At 48.9% G+C, this 13,357-nt stretch overlaps 1 protein-coding gene across 6 annotated transcripts in view; it reads left to right on the top strand.

The window, feature by feature from the left end:
- Positions 1-13,357, top strand: part of SGCD (sarcoglycan delta) — a 404,288-nt gene that overhangs the window by 221,678 nt on the left and 169,253 nt on the right. For 2 of the 6 annotated variants that reach the window (XM_090020863.1, XM_090020862.1), the window contains exon 1: positions 12,044-12,583. The exons of 3 other annotated variants lie outside the window; for them this stretch is intronic. The gene's annotated coding sequence lies outside the window, so the exon portion shown is untranslated. Of the gene's footprint in view, positions 1-12,043; positions 12,584-13,357 lie in introns of those variants that run through there. One more of the 6 variants, XM_090020857.1, reaches the window with a different exon arrangement.

Here is a 13,357-nt window from a genome sequence, read left to right as displayed (position 1 = left end):
GTAGGAAGCTCAATTCTTTGAATATGCGCAGGCATGATTAGTAGTAATCACAGTTGCCATGGAAAGGGGAACAGATGGATAGCTTCCTGATTGAAAGGTTCAGAGAGGAGCATGCAGCAACCTCTTACCAGCAGATAATCAAGGCATATTTGACACCTCTGTGGTTTATGTGGGGGTAAGCTGCCAGTGCTGAACTTCTTTTGGAAAACAAGCTTCTTCGGGTAAATCCAATATCTTTTATTAGACCAACTCAAATAGATGGAAAAAAATCTTCTTTTCAAGCTTTTGAGGACAAGTACCCTCATTAGACCAATTCAGATAGTTGGAAAAATTTTTCTTTGCAAGCTTTCCAGTACAAGTACCCTTCATCAGGCTGAGGAAGCATCTGTAGTTGGTCCCTGCTCTTCCTGGATGCAATAATAAAGAAGCCAGAGGCTGGTATGCATGCAAGAGAGGCAGTCAGTGAAAATGTAAATTGAGATAGTCAATGGGTGAGAGATGGGTGAGGTGGGGAATAGGGGAATGAATGCAGCCAGTAAGTAGTGGAGAGGTACCTGGGGAGTCAGATGTCAGGCAGGTTAAAATGTATCACGAATCTCAGTGCGTGATTTTTTTGCATCCGGTAATTTGATGAAGCGAAGTTCGTAGGCTTGTCTGTGGAAGGACTTCTTCTGGTGCACTGCTGTACAAGGACAGCCCATGACTTCCTGGTGGGGCCAGCAGTTATTCTCCCAAGCCAACAAAGATTTGGGGTCTACAGCACTTATCCAACATAAGATTGAGATGGGGAGAAACGAGCCAGTTGACCAACCCTCTCGCTGTTCAGGAAGTAGCAAAGAAGTGAAAGGTCGGAGAGACCGCTGGGTAGATCATAGGGAGGAGGCCTGGCCATAAGCAAATCTATCAGCAAGCCATCATTCAGGCTTTCACCAATAGGGTTGGTGAAGACAGCAGCATCCTATGCTTTCTCAACTGTGGAAACCTAAATAAGGGGGTTCTTTAAAGAAGTCTCCTCCGTTAGCACAAACAGATGGTACTCTAGAGGTTGTAGCAGCTTCAGTCTGGTTTCCACGACCAGATTGGCAAATGTAAGTGGATCCAAGGGACAGGAAAAAAAGACAGCTTGAACAGCTGGAGAGAGCCTAAGTTAAAGCAGTGCCGTGCAGCTTGTGCAATGCAGCAGCCACGTTGCTCGGGCTAACAGAGGGAGGACCTCCCTCTTTCCGCCTGTTTGTTACACCAAAGTGATCCCCCAATGCATGCGGAAGGATCTGAACGAGAACCAAGTAGATTCTGCAAACGGCCGGTGGGGCTCAAGGCGACTGCTCCAAAAATGAATCCAAAGACAGAGGAGTTGTGTCAGCAAGAGGCAATTTATCTGGGACACCTAATGGACATTTTTATTGATAAAAACAACATGGGAGCCATGCAGGACCGGCCACTGGCCGAGACACTAAGAGGTGTGAAGTTTGGTGGTTAAGGTTCCTTGGGTAGATGTGATCTCTCTTATTAGACCAACTAAATAGTTGGAAAAAATTGTTCTTTGCAAGTCTTCAGGCACAAACACCCTTCTTCTGAAGTTTGACGGGGCATCTGTTGGGAGAGAAGGGCATACATCAGTTGCCCACAGGTTATGATGTAGCCTTTTCAGACTTAAAGAGGTTCTTGGTGTTGCTCGTGTGTGTCCCAGTGCTAACGGCTGTTGTTCGAGTCCTCCTGTGTTCTGGGAAATGAGATTTTGTATGTCCTGCTTCAACGAACAGGAATACATCAGAGATAACCGACTCCGTTATAAACCTCACTTCTGAGTGAAAACAACCAATAGGGTACTAAACTTTGGGTAACCACTCTGGTCAAGAGGAGGGAAATATAAGAATAAATAGATCTCAAGTCTAGATTAGTCCAAAATTGATTGTTGGGGTTCTTTTTAGGCAAAGATACAGGATTGGAAATGTTCCTGCAGAGGAATTCATCAGTTTATGGAAGATCCTCCTCCTGTCTCTCTCTGCCCCCACTTGAAATGTATTTGATAGGAACGTAGCAAATATGACGGAAACATATTTGAGGTTAATTGCATATCAAGAGTGTACAGATGCCAGACATGTTAAGCATCAGGTTTTATTGAATTTGTGTAATTATGAAGAGAGAGAGCAACGTAATGTTCTCAGGTTTTTCATCCACATTTTCATGAGAGTGGAGTAGTTAAGATAATTATAAAGAAACACGGGCATGTAATTGTGACACGTTCAATATTTAAGGAGTGATTGGGTTCCTTTTTCATAGGGAAGGGTGGCCAATTTGGGAGATGCAGGCTAGGAGGACCTGGTTGCGCAGGGCATTGCCCTGGGAATGCCCGGGCACGTGTTTGCTCCTGTCTTATGGTGGTTTAGTGCCGCGGTGAAGGGGCTGGAGTCTAGCAACTGGGCTGGATGCTCATATGCTAAGATGCTTTTGCTGGAAAGGGGCCCTGAAACTTGCTCAGCCTGGCCCTGGCCTCAGGTTATAGCCTGACCTGCAAGGATCAGCTGCAGCCTGAAGAGGTTGCAGGGTTACTGTGTGGATGGGGGAGCAAGACCCGCTCTTTTGGCGCATCACTTAATGAGGTTCGGGATCTCAGTGGTGGATATCAGGAACAGGGACGGTACATGCTTGGAAAGACGTAGGGATCCAAAGGTGACCCATGCACATGGTACCATTGCCAGCTTGGCAATACAATATATGCAAAGACGTGATAGCTGCCCAATCCAAGTCATTCTGCCCTTGAAACCTCTCCGTTTCCCCGCTTGTTCCTGAGCAGTCCTGTCCGTGTTTCTCCTGTTTTGTTTCTGAGCACCTTTGGCTTTGAACAGAAAGGTGCCGAGTCTCTTTGGGAGGTGGGAATGGGACCTGCCTGAACCCACTGAGCAAACGCGGCGGTTAATTTTACTCGGGGCGCGCTGTGCGTGTCTCGCACGCTCCGCGTAAGACTGTGCCGTGCCATGCAGGAGCAGGGTGTGCTACAGCCCAGTCCTCTCCGTTTGTGGGGCTCAGCAGATGGAGATGCCCTTGTCTGAGTGTCTCTGGATCCCCTTCCCCTGCCACGATACTTTCCCCATCTCTTCCCCTTCCGTCCTTACCGTGGTCTCCTATTATTGATGGCAGCCCGGGTGCTTTACAGTCGTGTTATTGTTCATTTCCTTGGCCCCTGTCATATCTTATACAGTTACTGAAATACTGCTGATTGCAGGCTGCTAACAGGTATAAAAATAGAACGCTTCTTGTAATGCAGGGCATTAAAATTCACAGGCTGTAGCCAGGCTGGTGCTTGTGCTTTCTGGACAGGCCTGTTAACCTTTGAAAGATTTGCAGTGCAGTTTCTGTAGTAGAATAATAAAAACAGGTAAGTGAAAAGGGGCACCAGACCGGGCGGGAGTTTGTACTCGGATGATAAACCTGTAAAACGCTGGGACTGTTCCAGACAATGGTTGGAATAGCTTTCCCTGCGCCCTCGCACCTCCCAAACGCCGGCACGCCTTGGCCGAGAGCCACAGATCCCCTTGCTGGTTTGTGGCAGGGAGACCAAGTCAACCTCTTTGGGCTGTGCGCACAGAGGGTCCCGGTGTCCTGCAGCGCCCGCTAAGGGAGTTAGGTCCGTGGTGATGAGGAAGAGCTGCACTGGCGAAGCAAGGATGCTTTGCTCGGGGATCCTAACAGCAGGACGGGGCCATCCCCTTGCAGACGGGCCGCTCCTTTGTCACTGCAGGGTACGGAGAAAGTCCTGGCCTCTGGCGAGTGTGGCCCTTGGGCCTGTTTTGTACGGGACCTGTCCTGTTTTTAAACCATTTGTCCCGCGCCCATTCCTAAAGGACTGCAGACAATCCTGGTTTTCAGTTCATTGGTGGAAATACATGTCAATCATTTGTCCTGGCAGCTCTATTGGCTGGGCTTGGAGGTAGGGCGGTACACAGCCAGGAGGAGCAGGGTTCCCAGCCAGCCAGGGAGGGAGGTGGCCTTTGTGTGGTGGCCACGCCTCTTGCTGCTGATTGGCCAATGCCACCCCTCACTGCTGATTAGCAGAGAAGGCAGTGGCCCTACCCACTGATTGGCTGCAGTGGTTTCCTGGCCCCCCCCAGATGATGTCACATATTCTGAGGGTGCCTCGGTGGCCAGCAGTCGTTGGCTGCTGCAGACGTTTTACGGCATCGTGACAGTAAGATTTGTCCCTTAGGTTTCTCCCGATTTTCCACCTCCAATCACATGCCGATGTGAATAAACGCCCTGTTTTGATTTCTCCTTTAAGGTGGAAAACCGTAAGTTTTTTATCACGTTAACTTTGCATTTGGAAAATGGTTTTATGGGAAAGGGGCGTAGTTTAAACTTTTTTGTCCCCTTTCCTTATTCCCAAGCGAAGGGGAAATTTACCCTGCATGGTCAGATCACTTGAGTGACGGGGCAGGAAAAGACAGGGCAGTGGGTGCACCGTGCAGGCAATGCTGCGAACGCCGGATGGAGCAGTGCCTCTTCAGCACCACAAAATTGCCTCGAAAGGCCAGGTTGCGCTTCTGGTGACAGCCTGGGGGGAGAGGCAGCTGTGTGCATTGCACCGGTCCAAGAGGAAGCCCGAGGAAGGAAGTGAATCATCCCAGCCCTTGGAAGAGAGCAGCCTGCTTCTATCTCGTATCAGCCAGGAAAATGTGTTCAGCAGAGGAGACATGGCACCACCTAGCCCTTCTGCCTTTTGTCCCTTTCCTCATCTGTTGCTTCCCAGGGCTCGTCCCAGGAGGATATTTTTGGCACAAAGCTGAGCACAGAACTGCTGTTAACATCCCTGAGCATCCTCTGCTTAGCAGGGAGGAACATTGGCTCCAAAGTCCCCAGGTGAGACTGGTTTTCCCCCCGATTATGCAAATAAAAAAGTGAATGCGCTCACTGCCAAACCCGTGGGTCAGCAGCATTAGAAATGCAGCCCACTCTCCCAGAGGTACTGCTCATGGGTCTGCAGAGTAGGAGTGATTAAGGAGTAAATGTTTATCCACTTTTTTCCAGATCCACAATGAAGATTGCAGCAGCAGAGCCCGAGTTGCTGGAGTATGAACTGCTGTGCAGTGAGACAATCCCAGGCTATAATTATAGGTTTACCAAAAGTGAGGAGGAGGGCAAAGAGTGAATAGTATATTAAGGCTTAACTCTTCAGACGAAGACAGGGGAGTGCTCTCTGTCTTGCACACTTGCATACACACACGCTTCCTTTTTAGTATTAGACTGGAACCCTATGATCTTCAAACTCAGGTTCTTAGAGACTCAAAAGAGGGCTTTTAGGTGACATGGAGATTTGGGAGAAAGTCTAGATCTGGCTGTTCTTGGAGTGAAGAAGCAGCCCTGGCATAGGTCAGTCTGGCTACCATAACTTCACAGCACTTGTTTCCAACCCCCCGTGTCCTTTGTCTCGAGCACCAGTCAAGTCAAGTCAGCCTTGAGGCCGCTGCAACCTTAGGTGCTGTGCATCACTGATGGTTTTTTGGGTAAGGTAACCTGGCGGCGCCTATCTCCTGCAAGCATCTACTCTGGACTCTTTCAAAAAACATCTGGATATTTTTCCTGCTGGGATCACTTGATCCCAGGTGACTTCCTACCTATGGCCGGGGGGGGGGCTGGACTCTGATTTTACAAAGTCCCTTCCAGCCCCTGATGTCTATGAAATTTCTTCTCCGGGTATGGATGGCCGTTGGCTCGCAGGGAGCTCATCCCACCCTGTGACATGTCTTGTTTTTAGTCCTGCTGGGTGCCCACACACCCTCCTCACCCAGCCTAGTGCAGGTGGAGTTGCCAGTTTAGGTGCTCACAACCCAACATGGAACAGGCTGTCCTGGTTTGCATGGTACCAAATCATAGAGCAAGAGAGGCCTGGTCTGACACTGGTATTGACCTAAATCCCACAGCTGCCTGGTCTGGTGGCCTGGGAGAGCTGTGGCAGCCCAGATCCGAAGAAAGCAACTGCCTTTGAGTTGGGACAAGCCAGGTGGTGGCTGTGGTGCACGTTCAAAGGCAGGGAAGAGCCTGGCTGCTGCAGGGAAAGCTCCCATCCCTCGAAGGCTCATTTCCTTCAAGTCAGACTCAGTTGCATGGCAAGCCGACTGCTCAGATAGCTGAGGTTGCAGCAGAGGGGAACTTCTGCCCTTATTATCAGAATAATTTGGAGACCTAATGGCAGAACGCCTCAGGTTGCAATTTTTTTCTTAGGAGAGGCACTTTTCTTTTCTTCTCCCAAGGGTTTAGGAGCAGAAGACTTGGCTGCTCTGCTCCCACTGCCTTTCCGCCTCTCCCCCTCCTAGCCAGAACTTGGCCAAACTTCAGGAGGGATATTTGCTCATTGAGTTGTTCGGGCCAAAGGCGCTATTGTAAGAAACAGAAGAAGCAGAGCTTGCATTCTTGACTGAATAAAAACGGAGAGGTCTAGAGGAGAACAGCGGCGTTACCTGCAGACTGCTAAGCAGCCGACTTTGTTCCTGCATCGCGTTGAGGTAGCACGACGTATCTGTGCTCTGAAGAGGGATCACAGCAGACTCAGCAGGGAAGCTGGACCTTTCACCCCTGGAAGATGATTATGGCAGGCCAAGGTGAAGATTTTTTGTCATTGGGGCAGCCTGTGTCTGAATGAGGCTTGTAGAGCAGCTGTGTGCGTTTAACCTGATTTCGGAATGAGCAAAGGCCGGGGCTGCGCAGATAAGGGTAATAAATTTGGGCACCATTAAGACCGTAATAGATGCATAATTATTGGCTTTGCCAACAGCATATTTGCTCTTACATCTGTATAACATTAAACTCCAGCATTTCTTTTTTTTTTTTTTTTTTGTAGTTATTATACCAGGCCAGCTCAGAGGGAAGGAGGGGGCTGGGGAAGAAGTGGCGTGTCTGTGTGTGCGCACGCATTCTGGTTAAACAAAGTGGCTCTGGTCTGTGGAAATGAAGACGTTGCTTATTATTGGTAAATCTCTTCTGGATCTGAAGACTGGTCCAGGCCATCTCTCAGAGCAGGACTTTTTAATGGTAATAGCGCCTCAGAAAATTACAGCCCGCATAGTTTGAGAATGATTCAGGGTAATTGCGTTCGCGTTGCCAGAGAAATGAAAAGGAGTGCTTTCCATTTTACCTAATAACAAGCTCTGCTGGCCTTGTACTCCTTAAATTATTTCTGAGAAGAGCCTGCAAATTATGGAAATCATCAGGCTAATTGCAAACTAGGGGTTGGTGGGGCTGGATTGTATTGCCTGATGTTGGGAGGGGCAGGCACCAGCGCGGCTGTGGTGCAAACCAGGAGGCAGAGCGTTGCGCTGGGCTGATTAGTTCAGCTCTAAGCTCCAAATGAGTTCGGGGCACTCGCGGACCCGGGAGCTGCTGACATGTGGAAGCACCGAGCCCTCAAACCCGAACGTTTCGAGTTGGCACGAGTGATGTCAAGCGTTGTTCCACTCGTTATCGCAGCGGGTGAAGCCAGCTCCAAATCTGCATCCTCCCCCACTGCTCTCAGTGGGAAGAGAGTGAAAAATAAAAGTATTGCTTGCCTCCTCCATTGGCTTTCTCACTACTTGACTGACAGCGGGGAGCCTTTCTCACATCCAGGCATTTAGCAGCAGGTGTGTAGTAATCACCAGGACCTGCTAATTCTCCAAAGGCCGAGTGCCAAGGTGCTACATCTCTGTCAACCTAGCAGCTGGGAGGATGGCACCGATCTCGTGGTCCGGGGCTGGCCCCCAGGAGATAATCTGCTACTTGGTCTCAGTTCAGAGATGGGCCCATTTGTACCTTTCAGGTTTGTTTTTGCCTTGTAGTCTCAAATGCTCCTCTCCCCATGGACGGGGCCTGTTTCCAATCCATCTATCGACCAGTGGGCTCCAGTAACAAAGCTGAGGTCAGCGTTACCAAAGCCAGAATATGGCATCTCTTTATAGCTTCAATTTTTGCTCCTTCCTGCTCTGTTCACCTGCAGCCACTTCAATTTAATCCACGTTACAGAAGCCACGCACACGGCTGGATGAACTCAGCACGCCTAGCCCAGTTGGTCTTGCTTTTCAGATGCTTGATACTGCAGTACCATCTTTATTTATGCCATCCCTTTTTAACAGTCAGGCTGCTGCCTACTAACTCCAGGTAGGTACAAAGGGCAAACTGCAAATCCTAAATAGCCTGCGGGTGGGATAGCAGGGCCGAGACTTCTGTTCAGATTCATCTCCTGTTTCAGTGACGCTATTCACATGCTTCAAAGTTAGGCCCGTAACCGATGGCTTTGCTTGCTAGAATCGGGCCAGTGTTCAGCAGCTCACAAGCGAAAGCCTTTATGTACCTTCTTCTTCTGTTAAATTGTAGGGAATAAAAGGCATCCCATCTCAATCCTACCACAGGCTGTATTTATAACTTCTGGCAATGCAGCAATGTTAGCCTTATCGTAAGAAAATACAGCAGCAGGTCTATTTTTGAAGGTGCAGCAGCTTATTTTTTCCCAGTGGAAATATCTGAAGTCAGTCAGTCTCAATGCAAAAACTTCGCTGCAGTTTAACTCAAGCCTTTCTGATCCCAGATCCCCCCTCCCCTCTCTGAATGACTGAATTCCTCTGAGACGCCTTGTAAGAGCCCATTTAATGTCCCTGACCCAAACAGTTAACTCACCAGACAGCTCCGTGTTTGCTTCGCCTCAACATTTAAAGAGGCTGTGTTCGCTTAAGTCTTGCCTTCCTTCTTACGTTCATTCATAGATCCAGTACGAATAGCTGCAAAACTGAAACAAATTTAGCCAGCCCAAAACTGGTAATAATAATTGGGTAGATTATTTTTATGTGAAGGGTTTTGAGATGTGCAAAAAATGACACCCCTTCCCGACCCTCCCCACCTCCCGTTCTTGTATTTCAGAATAGTTTTCTGGGCTGACACTTAGAAGCGTGCCAAGGAAGGAGAAAGCCAGAGATGGCTTAATTATCTCGTTCTGAAATTAAAAATTGCATGCTGATTCCTTTTCCACTCCAGGTGTGTGTGTGTGTGTGTGCTGTCTCACATGTGCAGGTGCTTTCTGTGCATCTGTTGACTTGCAGCTTTCTCATGAAGGGGTTTGAACTGTTGTGTCGAGGCGCTGGAAATCCCACTCGCTGAAATGTGCACAGCATGAGAGCCTTGTGGGGGGGTTTTCTGGTAGGCAAATAGTATTATCCATTAAGCTGAATTAATCATGTGTATTTATACATCAAGGGCACATTTTGAGGAACTGCTGTCAACTACTCCCAGAGGCTGCTGTGAGTCAAACCACAGGTCAAGCTTAACTGAAGAAAAAAATAAAACCTTTAAGGAAAAGTTGCCTATTGTTACCTCTCTTCATGGCATTGTAACCTTATTGTGGTCTGTGATCTAGTAAATCTTTGGTTTAATGTCTTAATATGCAAATAGTCTGACTGACATCACAACCTCCATGGAATCGATGGCCCTATATATAGAGCATGATACTACCCAACATGAATATAGGTGGCATGAATATCTTGTGCCTTGTCTGTCACATCCAGGACTGGGGACGACATATGGAGATATCGGTGGCCTTGTACAGATGTTCAGTTTCTCCTGGGAGAGTTGCTTCTCTCCCAGGAGAAACCATAAGGGTACAGATGTTCAGGCTTTTTCTTCCAGCATAAAAATGGCTGCTCCAGGAGAAAAATAACTTGGGAACAACCAGGATTAAATCACTGCCAGAGAGTTGGCAGCCACAGCTCCCTTGAATTGCCTTGTAGAAAGGATTTGCTGAACCAAACAGCAGCCTTGACACATTCTGATCCCTGGCTTCAAGAGTACGGAAAGTATATAAATATATTTGATATTGCAAAAGGGCTCCATTGTTCTTTGAGTCCTCATAATCATGTCAACACTGATAAATAAGAGTAGTTAGGCAGATCATTATGTCACTATAAACCCAAGTTTATGCTTGCACAGTTCATATAGTTTAGGAAGCATTGGCAGTAACATGATGTCTCAATAATATAAAAAGAAGTGTATTTAACCTGCAGGATTAATGCCTGAAAACACTGCAGAACACCATGCATGAATGAGAAGGGATGAATACAACCCGGGCAAAATGGCTTTGCTCCAACAGTTGTTTTGACAAAATAGTTAGGCAGTAATGCAGTTTACATTAAGGCACCCTTAAGTACCAGTGAGGTTGGTGCGATGCACGAGAGCTTTAATGTAAATGTTTATAGACTTGGCCTACTCATTATACCAATGGAAAAAAAAAAAGCAATATTAACATATCAGGCCTCCGTGTCTGTGCTTACCAGCATGCTATTGATTCATAGAAAAAAATTCCATATATAAATTACATAATATAATGGGAAAAGATCATGTCCAGTTTAGTAAGGAATTAACGTGGCGCTAGGATTTGAAATGGATCACTACTAGTAACACGATAGGTACAGGGTCCTCCTGCAATAAATAGCTCGAACACTGGTACCACAGATCCTGGCCGCTAGCTAAAGTCCTGACGTAGCAACACACATATGAACGTGCTTAACTCTTAGTGACTGTGTCATTTCACTGACGGCACCGTACTCAGACGTGCACTGGGGGGGTACCGAGGTCTTGGGTAGAAGGTGAGGAGCAGTCGACTTTGCAAGCGCCCGCTATTCCTGCAGATCCGGCGAGCTCTCTCACGTGAATCTGCACTTGAATTGCTCTGTTTCCATTTGTTTATGAGAAGAGGCTCTGAGGGTTTCACAGGCAGTGATGGTTTCATTCGCTGTTGGCTGGAGGCCCTGAAAAACGATAGTGTTGTTTCCATGGCAGACAGTTGTGGAGCTCCTTTCGCCAGAGCGAATGCCAGCGCCTGAGCCTGGATCCAAGAGGCTTTTGTTCAAATTCCAGCTGTGCAAATGCAAAATGAACTGCCCTCACTTGTGGTCACCAGCGGGATTGTTGCATTGTGCGCAGCCTGGCATTGTGACCCAGATCAAATCGTATCTAGCAAGGGGCCAGGCTCTGCAGCCTTCTCTTGGGATCCCAGTGCCTACGGGGGTCATCTGGCTGCGAGTGATGTTGCAACCCTGCTAAAGCCAAGGGGTGCAGGACCCAGTGCTGGCAGAGCGGGGTGAGGTGATGACATGGTGCGAGCCCTTTATGCGTGTAACTCTGGGGAGGGCTTTGCTCGACTCTTTCCACAGCATGTCAAGGGCACATCTCGCACCCCTTGAGTCGTAGGTGAGTTCTCACTGCGGGTCCAAGCCCAGGCCAGCTAAAATAGATGGGCTTTCCATTGACTCCAGACTTTGAATCAGGTTGGAGTTGCTTCTGACCTCCAGCGATGCTCGTCGCCTATAAACACGCACCTGGGTTAGGTGCCTCTGCAGACAAGAATAGATTGGAGAGAAACCACGTGTATTATTTGGAAATAGCACATGGGGGGGGGGGATATAATTCTCTCTCTTTAAACTGTCTCTTTTCTATATTGTTACCTTGACAACTCTGCGGCTGTGTTTCATCTTTGGTGGAACTCAACTGTGGTGGATCGGGGGACATCCATGCGTGTGTCTCCATCTCCCCTGGCTCCGCTTCTCAGGCAGGAGCCGGTCCCAGGGTGTCCACAGCTGCAGAACGCGTGCTCGTTATCCCGGCCCGTGGTGTCATCTGGAGATGATTACAGGTACGAAGAACCGGGCCCCTTTCTGATTATTGAAGGCAGAGCAGTTTGTCTGTTTTCCCCCCTCCCTTAAGCCAAGACCAAAGCAATGTTCATTACTGCGGGAAGGAGATGCAGGGTGCTTTAAATATTTTTTCCGGGGTTAGGACAGCTTGAGAGCAGAGAGGAGTGAAAGTACTCCAAAATAATTGTATTATTTTTAGTCTCAGCAGCTACAGGAGTGTATAACAAGGTTAGGGTGCAGTTCTGATGCACTGAACTGAGCCTCGAGATGCTAAAAATATGCTTTCTTTTCTCGTAGTTGAAATTTCAGGAGAGGCAAAGGCAAGGTGGGGGGGCGGGGATGATGGTGAACTGGAAATGTTAACTCCTATATTTCCATGCTTCGTGGGGCTCGGCAAACAGCCTGCCACCTCCGTTCAGCCCAGCTCCCGGGATATTCGTGGGGAGTAGGGAGCGGTGCAACAGTGCCATCCGCGCCGCGAGGAAAGTTGGTGAAGGAAATACCTTCTCGGGTTCAGAATTGGTGCAGAGATGACTTGCTTTCTAGCTGCAAACACAAGCCATGTAGTCTCCATGGGCTTAGGGCAGGAGCGTGCTTGCGGGGAGTGGTGGGGGGCTCTTTAAGGCAAAACACATGTGTTTTCAATTGCTCTCTGGAGCCAAACCAGTAGCTGCAACTTGGCCTGACAAAGCCTTATTGAAGTAGAGACAGAGCGTGGTTTCAAAGCAGTTAGAAAGAGACCGGGAATGCTGCTCAGGAAATTCTTCAGGCATGGGCAGGGACTTGGCTGCAAGGCGGCTGCTGGAAAATCTGACAGGGGCAGCTCATGAACGCAGCCTAGGCCCCGTGCTGCTCTGAAGGCAGCCCTGCACCCTCCCGGCCGCCTCCCGCGCGCCCCACGAGCGCGGGGTTTTCACCCAGCCCCTCCAGAGGAGGTAAGGAGTGCATTTTTCTTTCTCCGGGCACTGGATTTGCTTTGCTGCTCCTCTGCGCGGCTGCTGGGGAGGCTGTTTGCTTTCTGCAGAGAGGAAGAAGTTTGCAATGTGCAGTGGCATTTTGCCGAAGAAGCTTGCTTAGCGTGGGGTGCTGGCTTCTCTTTAACTCGCCTTCAAGGGGAATTGTTCGGCCAGATCCAGTCTCGCCGTGGCACATTGCAGCTGGCAGCAGACCTGCCGCTCAACCCCCCTCCGCTTCGTTTGTCCGTGGAAGTGGGTGTCTCAGCCCAGGACCCTTTCCAGGGGTAACGGCAGTACCGGGAAACGAGAGCGAAGTAGTGTGGCTCCTCTTCAGTCAGTCAATATTATGCAGCTGGAACAAATGAATACGCAGCGTAGCATTGTATCTACATCCATTACGTGGGGCCGAAGTTGGTTTGTTTTCCTGCTTCGGGGTGTTACTTAATGCCCCCCACCTCCGATACGGGTTCGTCAAGTCCTGCAGCGAGATTTTTAAGACAGGATTTAATTCTACCGCAGCCTTTGATTTGCAGCTTTTGTGCAGTTGTTCTTTCGAGCATGTGGTTTTGTAGCTGTAAAATATCAGCAGAAGGGAACGCGTACGGCACGTGAGACCCAACACGGCCGCGGCCGGGAAGTTCGAGCCGCGGACTTGCATTTGACTCGGCGGCTGTCCTCGCTGCAGCTCCTCTGCGCTTTGATCCCTAAATAACTACGAAACATTTAGGTTTCTCCTTTTTCGGCAGAAAGCGC

Source organism: Crocodylus siamensis, chromosome 10 (assembly GCF_052110815.1).
Source record: "Crocodylus siamensis isolate JL-2025a chromosome 10, ASM5211081v1, whole genome shotgun sequence".
Classification (NCBI taxonomy): Eukaryota; Metazoa; Chordata; order Crocodylia; family Crocodylidae; genus Crocodylus; species Crocodylus siamensis.
The sequence above is the reverse complement of the archived record's forward strand: the minus strand, read 5'-3'. Positions and strand labels throughout refer to the sequence as shown.